Consider the following 9367-nt stretch of genomic DNA (forward strand, 5'->3'; position numbering starts at 1 on the left):
AATCAGTGAAACACGTATTTTTCAATAACAGAATTTTCATAGATTTAGCTTTAAAAATTCTTTCACACTGAATTATTTTCATAAAATATTTCATCGTATATTCCACCTACTTATGAATTGAATGTATCAAAAACAGTGAGACATGTAATTTTTTTTATTTTTACTTCAACCGAGAAGCCAAATTCAGGTATAAATATATTTAGCTTTAAATATGCTTTCATAATTAAATATTTCATGAAACATTTCATCCTCTATGTAATGGGATTGTGGTAGTGACACACCAAAATCACAATAGTAATCCGTTGTAGTTGCTACATATTTTATTACAATCAAAAGCATTATAAAATCACAATCACAAAAATACAAGAGATTGCATTATAAGGCTAGATCTGTTGGAAAAATAGTAAATAAATTTCTTTATGTGAAACAAGACCCATTAAACTTCAAATTTGAATATGACTAGGTAAATATACTTAGGTAAGGCTTTACTTAAATAGTACAAATGTCCATAGAATGTGCAGCAGAACTCTCATTACTTCCAATCAGCAGAGAAACAGATTAAGCCTAATAAACAGATTTTTTAACGTTTGGCTAGCCAACTTTCCTAAAAAAAACTATATACAAATGATTAAAGCAATTAAGGAGGTGCTTTAATTTTGACCAAACGGACCTTCAAATTTACTTACTCAGTTGATTAATCAACAATATTCTTAGAATGATTACAACTAGAACATGACCATATGACAATACCCTTAAAATAAGGTTGCTTCAATATTTCGTGTGAATTGGCGATTGACGCGAGCAGAACAAGGATTCAAATCAATACGAGAGATCCACGAGATAGGGATTGACATAGAAATATAGTCAACTTTGCAATGCAATTGAACTTTGGATGCTATAGTTCTCCACCGGAAAGATGGAATCATGCAAAAGTGACCACATAACCCAAGATGTAAAGGAGAGGACATGGCCTTAAATATCTCTGTGTCTCCGTGGTGCTGTGCTCCCAGTATTCTAGCGTCGACCTCTGCCAATTATCTCTAACACAACACACATCAAGGGCAGACAGTTTTCTGAGACATATACTAAACAACCTTATCTGGAGAACAGGTGAGCATTACAACTGAACTGAAACAAATGAGCCTCCGTGAGTTACTTGGCCAGTGCCAGCCCTTAAACTTTGATTAATAAGTTCGCTAAAAGTCATGCCGAAGTTAAGATGACAAGATTTATCTCCAGGTTCGGCATATTAGGGGCAGAGACAATGAATTGGCGACGCTCTTAGCCGTATGTTCACGGGAGAGTCTGGGGAAGGCAAGGGCCACGTGGAGCTGGATCGTGGGGCGAATTTCCTTCTCTCCGAGACACCCGGTTTCTTCTGCGACTCAGCCGGCAAACAGGCTGTGGACCCCAGGTGGGGACCGAATAGGCAGCAATAGGCGGGTGGCGACGTCGGTACTGGCTGTTGCCTTCGGGGGAGACAACCGTGGTGAAGTGAAGGTCTGTATTCCAGAGGAACGAGTTAGCATGATATATCCACGATTCGGTGGTCGGGGGTCATTTGGCGTTACACAAGACCTAGAACCGAGTTCGGGAACACGTTTTGGCCCAACCTATATCGCGATGTCAGGCAATTTGTTGGCAACTGTGTCCAGTGTAAGCGCGGTAAGCCCGATGTGGGGACGCGCAGAGAACTACTACAGTCGCTTAGGGAGCAGTGTCCTCTGGACCGGGACTCAAAGATCGAAACAACGATCGATGGAAACTGGCGCCAGAAACGCACCAGCTAGCTCTATTTCATCCCCTTAGGGGTTGAACTTCCAAAAACACCAAAACTCGTATTTTCTTATTTGTAACCTTGAAGTCAAATACCAATTTTCGTAGATGTAGCCTTAAAAATACTTTCATAGTTCTTCCATAATTATTTATCTCAAAATAAAATGTTCACCCACTATTTCACTTCATTCCCAATAATAATGGAACACATATTTCTTTATTTCTGACCTAGAAACCAGATACAAATTTTCGTATGCCTAGCTTCAAAATTACCTTAATAGCTACATGTTTCAAAAATCTCATAATTTCCTGTGTCTCCCCCTTGCAGTGTAGGAGGGATAGTGTCGTGCAACAGACAGTATACTCAGTAGACAACGAACTGTTCGTTGTGAAATCAGCGACATAGGAACCGAGACTGACACAGAAGATGCTGAATGTGAAGCACACTAGACTCGTGTCTACCACGGCTTCAAATAGTATCGATTTACCATGAACGGAATTTCCGAAAAGTGAGCAAGTAATTTTACAGTAAATTCAGTACCGATGGAGAGGATATACAACGAAAAACATTTCTATAAAATTTCAGAAATAATGAAACATTCCACTCAAGTCGCGCGGCAGAACACGCAATGGATATGCTTGCACTTAAGACGGAAGGCCCCACGTGCTAACGCAGGCTTACGACAGATCGCAAAATTCGGCAGTAGGCGTAAGCCAACCTCGTGTGCTGCCATCTGTTGTTGATGCCAGGCATCAAGGTCTCAGTAGTACGGCCATGCACTGGAGAGTAGTTGCTTTGTAAGCACTCCGTCTTCAGGCCACGAGTGGCCTACTGGGACGGGACCATCCGACCGCTGTGTCATCATCCGTGGAAGATGCGAACAGGAGGGGCGTGGGGTCAGCACACTGCTCTCCCAGTCGTTATGGTGGTTTTCTTTGACCGGAGCCGCTACTATTCGGTCGAGTAGCTCCTCGATTGGCACCACGAGGCTGAGTGCACCCCGAAAAATGGCAAGAGCGCATGGCGGCCTGGATGACCACCCATCCAAGTGCCGACCACGCCCGACAACGCACTTAACTTCGGTGATCTCACGTAAACCGATGCAACCTCCGGGGCAAGGCCCTTGCCGCAGATATTTTAGAGTAGTTGCTAACGTTTCATAATTATCTAGTTTACGGGGAAAATGTAAAAAACGCGATTGTCACCGAAGCTACAACTAATCTGAATTTCTGGTTAGTTATCAAGTGGTCTTGCGCGCGAGCCTGAATTTTTCATCCTATTCGGTGGGAATGATTCAAACCCGTCATGTTCTTCTTATGAGGTTTATTAGGCACACAATGATCGTTTGTAGTTGTGTTGAGTTACTAACTTGATAAATTTTTGGATGGCGCACGAATCATAACTGAGATCTGCGCTTGCGCTTAATGGCTGAAGGTGAATTAGCGCAATGAGCAGTAGCGAATGTTATAGTAACATGTTTGTAAATTATTTCAGGTAAATTACGTTAGTCGTGTAATATTATCCGTATATCAGTACAGTATGTGGGCCAATTACGTTAGTCATGGAATACTATCCGTATAAGACTATGTCACCGTGATGTCCCGAAATTTGCTTCAATTTTGGAATCCACGAAAGAACTGGAAATTTTCCTTTACACAGCTTTCCATATAATTTCTATTCCAGTGATTTAGTCTTGTCTGTCACTCGACTTTTCTGACCGTGAAATAAATTCTATCGCTCAGGTGCGTATTACCTCTTCGTGTTTCCATTTGTCGATATTGCGCATAAACATTTACATATCTCAAAGTTGCTATGGACAATGATGGAACGACACACTTTTCTATGGCGACACTGCAGTTTAGAGATAGAAAAACCGATCAGTTAAAACAATATGGGTATTTTAGTTCTGAATAACCGATGTCTTTCGGTATTTGTTTGCTCTCGGTTATAACAAGTATCTTTTTATTTTTTCCTGATAACCACGTAAAAACAGATATATCAATTAGCCACAGCAGCCGTAGTAAAATTTTTAGTTTTCAAGTAATCCTTTTTTAAAAATGACGAGTAATTTTTATTCGTAAGATTTCCATAGCTCTGAAATACTGCGTTGTTACAGAAAAAATGGGAAAAGTGATGTATGCCACTTTAATAACACTGCTGACAGAAACGAGCAACAAAAGGATTGGTCCAGCATTGCCGAGACAATATTGTTCCTGTTATACAAGCAGTGCGCGAGACTGGACGCAGTTTCTCGCTGTTGTCGAACGTCAGTTGTAACACAGAATGGCACCATCTGGAAGTATTTTACGATATGCGGTAGGAGTGAAGCACAATGGTTGATTTGGTCGACTTGCGACATCATACAAAGAAAAAAGTTAAAATTTTCGCGATAAAAACAGAAAGTGCCTGATCTGCTGCCTGTGTCTACGGAGTATGCCGTTATCTGCTTGTAGCCCTTGAAAACAGAGAAATTAAAACGAAAAAGAGAGTTCTCCAGCCGAAGTTTTCACCCTTTATCGCTGGACTATACGTAATGCCCGCCTAGTGCTGTGATAACCGATTACAATATAATTTCTGAGCAGAGCTTCTAAAAACTAAAATCAGTAGGAGAATACTGGCAGTTTTCTGTAGTACAGAAGCACTCGCCATATTTTGAGAGAAGTAGCGAACAGCGGACAAAGTTTTATTTGACTATTTAATTTAAATTATGTCCGAAAGAACAGACACCATATCCATATACGTATATGGTTCTGGCAATACCAGCCATGACCTTCTTCTGTGAAGATGCACACGTATTCCCCGAACTGTTACGGGACTTGGTAAGAATGTCTTCCACGAGTAATGAGTGTGGTGGTGTGGGACACTACGAATGTAGTGTGTGGACATACAAGGTGAGCATGTGAGTCTCGCGGGAGGCGTGCGCGAGATAGTCCCTGCAGTCACTCCATCGTCTGTGCCCTCGGTGGCTCAGATGGACAGAGCGTCTGCCATGTAAACAGGAGATTCCGGGCTTTAGTCCCAGTCGGGGCACATATTGTCACCTGTCCCCGTTGATATATATCGACACCCGTGAGCAGCTGACGGTATTAATATAATTCTAATTTCGTTCTGGACGGCTGCCGGTCATCATAAAAGTATTTAATTTAACGTGTTGATTCCATTTATCAAGAAACTGAGAAAGTCAAATTTTTTAAATCTTTGTTTGATTCCTACGTTTACTAGAGGAAATAATGTAAATAAAAGGCTGAAAACCGGTTATTACAAGAACTGGAATTGTGACGGGCTTTAAAAATTAGGTTAAAGTGAGCCGAAAACCAGTTGTTTCAGCGATAACCGACATTCCCACTGGAGTTCTGCGTGGTAAGATTGACGGGCAAGGACATCTGCCAGGAAGTTTCATATCAGCGCACACTCCGCTAGAGAGTGAAAATCTCATTCTGGAAACATCCCCCAGGCTGTGGCTAAGCCATGTCTCCACAGTATCCTTTCTTTCAGGAGTGCTAGTTCTGCATGTTTCGCAGAAGAGCTTCTGTAAAGTTTGGAAGGTAGGAGACGGATACTGGCAGAAGTAAAGCTGTGAGTACCGGGCGAGAGTCGTGCTTCGGTAGCTCAGTTGGTAGAGCACTTGCCCGCGAAAGGCAAAGGTCTCGAGTTCGAGTCTCAGTCGGGCACACAGTTTTAATCTGCCAGGAAATTTCATATCAGCGCACACTCCGCTGCAGTGTGAAAATCTCATTCTGGAAACATCCCCCAGGTTGTGGCTAAGCCATGTCTATACAGTATCCTTTCTTTCAGGAGTGCTAGTTCTGCATGTTTCGCAGAAGAGCTTCTGTAAAGTTTGGAAGGTAGGAGACGGATACTGGCAGAAGTAAAGCTTTGAGTACCGGGCGAGAGTCGTGTTTCGGTAGATCAGTTGGTAGAGCACTTGCCCGCGAAAGGCAAAGGTCCCGAGTTCGAGTCGTGGTCGGGCACACAGTTTTAATCTGCCTGGAAGTTTCACATCTAGAACAGTTTCTCAGAAAGGTTACTGCAGCTCTGATGTTCTCAAAATGAATGGGCCAGCCATTGGCGTCCTCGAGGGGGAGGGGAGGAGGTGGGGAGGGGAGGAGAGGCAAAGGGGCACTTTCACCCATCGCCCCCAACCCTCCCTGGAATCTGGAGTAAAGAGTTTTTATTCGTTACTGTATACTCATACTCTTCCAGATAAGACTTCTCCACAATACTGCTAAACCTTAGCTTTGACCAGTTGTAGGGCTTATAGAGTTAGTGTCTTGCAGCTTGTTGCATCTCGTAACTGACCAGCTGATTTGTACACAGAGAGCCAGTTTCAGAATCATGCACTCCAGCCCCGACGCTCCTCCCGCACTCCCCTCCGCTGGAAATATTTCAGCAGACTCCAGTCTGCCACTGTGCATATATTTTGATAACATCCTGGTTTTAATAGCATCGAAGGAACAGCATTGTGCAGTAAAGGGTAGACCTAGGACAGAACACACCATTCACATTGAAACGCATCACTTAGTAGATGGTGAAGTACTCCGAAGCTAGCCAGATAGAAACAGAAGTTCCTGGCACTGTGTCTGACCCAAATTCTAATCTTACACTAATCTCTTGTAGCTACCTACCACGCTCTCAAAAAGCCAACGATTTACTATTATCAGAAGTTCCGAAAAATGAGGAAGAAATTGGCCCACACGTTTTTCCGTTGTGTATTATTTCGATTCCCCCATAAAGGGAATGGACTTGTAGCCACATGTTACACAAGCGATAGATGGCTTAAAATACATAAAAATAGATGACAATAAGAGACGATTTTTAAAAACACAATGATGGACGGTATTTTCGATTTTTACAGGAAAATAATGGATGACGAAATAAAGGTTTTAGAAAAATACGCTGGTGGACAATATTGGGGATTTTTTATCTTTATAGATGACTAGCGGAAAAGCTTGGCGTTGACCAGGCATTTATTTACAGCTGTGCGTCCACGCCCGTACTATGCAGCGTCTGGCCTTGTCCTGAGTTTTTATGACCTATCTCCTGAAACATGTGTCGTACAATGATATAATTTTGTAGGTACATTCAGCGTCGTATGCGGATACTGTCTGCGAAATTTATTGCGAATATAGTAGCAAAGAAGTAACAAATTTAAATGTCATGAATGTTGTGATGCCCACACACTTGGGTGCAACTAATGTACACGGGATGCTTGGCACGATCATTATAGCTACCATCACCTGTGGTCGAAATTGGACCAGCTGTGTCGACGTAGTGAAAATATAAATGTGCATAACATGGTAAACGTCCATTCTTTCGATCCATCGGACCTGATCTACGATCAAAAATATCATGTAAATGTGGTAGGGGCCACGGCCTTGCCGCAGTGGATACACCGGTTCCCGTCAGATCACCGAAGTTTAGCACTGTCGGGCGTGGTCGGCACATGGATGGGTGACCATCCGGGCCGCCATGCGCTGTTGCCATTTTTCGGGTTGCACTCAGCCTTGCGATGCCAATTGAGGAACTACTCGACCGAATAGTAGCGGCTCCAGTCAAAGGAAACTACCACAAAGAGTGGGAGAGCCAGTTCCTCCTCCAACCTCAGTGAGGATGACGTGGTGGTCGGATGGTCCTGATTGGCCACTTGTGGCCTGAAGACGGAGTGCTTTTTTAAAGTAGTGCTGCCTACATAAAACTGACAGTCTAGGCTCAGGGACTGTCCACGGTAAATGCTGCATTGGACCTACGAATACTATTAAAATAACGGTTTGAGTTCTCTTTAATTGTCCAATCATCTGAAGTGAGTCTTTATTACAGTGCGCTGAAAAATAGATTTTACGTTAATGGCAGATAAATTTTATGTTTCCAGAATGAGATTTTCATTCTGCAGCGGAGTGTGCGCTGATATGAAACTTCCTGGCAGATTAAAACTGTATGCCCGACCGAGACTCGAGCTCGGGACCTTTGCCTTTCGCGGGCAAGTGCTCTACCATCTGAGCTACCGAAGCACGACTCACGCCCGGTACTCACAGCTTTACTTCTGCCAGTATCCGTCTCCTACCTTCCAAACTTTACAGAAGCTCTCCTGCGAACCTTGCAGAACTAGCACTCCTGAAAGAAAGTTGTGAATACCGGGCGTGAATAGTGCTTCGGTGGCTCAGATGGTAGAGCACTTGCCCCCGAAAGGCAAAGGTCCCGAGTTCGAGTCTCGGTCGGGCACACAGTTTTAATCTGCGAGGAAGCTTCATATCAGCGCACACTCCGCTGCAGACTGATGATCTCATTCTGGAAACATCCCCCAGGTTGTGGCTAAGCCATGTCTCCGCAATATTTTCTTTCAGGAGTGCTAGTTCTGCAAGGTTCGCAGGAGAGCTTCTGTAAAGTTTGGAAGGTAGGAGACAGATACGGGCAGAAGTAAAGCTGTGAGTACCAGGCATGAGTCGTGCTTCGGTCGCTCAGATGGTAGAGCACTTGCCGGCGAAAGGCAGAAGTCCCGAGTTCGGGTCTCGGTCGGGCACACTGTTTTAAGCTGCCTATTATTTCGTCTACCAAAAACCGCCTCTCACTATGGCGGCTTCAGTACAGTTTTGTTTTCCACTGCTGAAATAGAAACGATCTGGCAGATGTGGCACTGTAGATGCCCAATATGCGTGTCTTAATGGAAATAAACCGACTGGAACATTTTCCCTTTAACGTCCCTTGAATCGGATTTCATGGAACGTTATTACTTTCCTGTGTCCATTTCTATCACACCAGCTGATAGCCATGACTGGGGAGGGTTCGGAGGTGGTGGGGTGAAACTTGGCAGCACTTTGAGTGGCAGAAAAACCGAAGAAAAGCTAACGTTTTCGTCATTTGTTTGACGTAGTGCCAGTTCGTCACATCGGACGCTTTTCTCTCGGAAACGTTTACATTCATCGTCTGGCAATCAATGTCGCCTGCTGAGGTATGCAGTGGCACCACTCTGTACGAAATAGAAGCTTAAGTTGATGGAGTCGACAAGTAAGGAGCAGTGTCTGTCTTGTTTTAGATATTGAAAATTCAATTATAAGCCTTATTTGCTGCCTTGTATTTGACATAGGACCTTGCGATTTTGCACGACCGAGGTCCGGTAGCCACACCACACGGGAAAATGTGAGGAGTGTTAATGTGTAGTAAAAAGCGAAGAAAACCTTACGTTTTCTACATTTGTTTTCCTAATGACGAAATGGGATATCGTCAGAATGGACGCTTTTCTCTCGGAAACGTTTACATTTATTGTCTGGCAATTAATGTCGCGTGCTGAGGTATGCAGTCGCACCACTCTGTACGAAATAGGTTCTAAGCTGATGCAGTCGACAAGTAATATCGAAATATATTGTCACCTCGAAATACATCGACACCTCGAAATAAATCAACACCTCGAAATAAATCGCCACCTCGAAATAAATCGAAACCACGAAATAAATCGGGACCCGGAGATAAATCGAAACCTCGAAGTAAATCGACACATCCAAATCACCCGCACATCGAAATGATTCGAAATAACGAAATGTATCGACATCTAGGCGCATTTCGACGAACGAAACGTATCGATACCTCGTAGTAATT

At 43.4% G+C, this 9367-nt stretch overlaps 1 pseudogene; it reads left to right on the top strand.

Annotated features, from left to right (window-relative positions):
* Positions 1–7142: 7142 nt before the first annotated feature.
* LOC126316902 (5S ribosomal RNA) lies at positions 7143–7260 on the top strand (annotated as a pseudogene).
* Positions 7261–9367: the final 2107 nt, after the last annotated feature.

Source organism: Schistocerca gregaria, unplaced genomic scaffold, assembly GCF_023897955.1.
Source record: "Schistocerca gregaria isolate iqSchGreg1 unplaced genomic scaffold, iqSchGreg1.2 ptg000612l, whole genome shotgun sequence".
In the NCBI taxonomy this organism is placed as follows: Eukaryota; Metazoa; Arthropoda; class Insecta; order Orthoptera; family Acrididae; genus Schistocerca; species Schistocerca gregaria.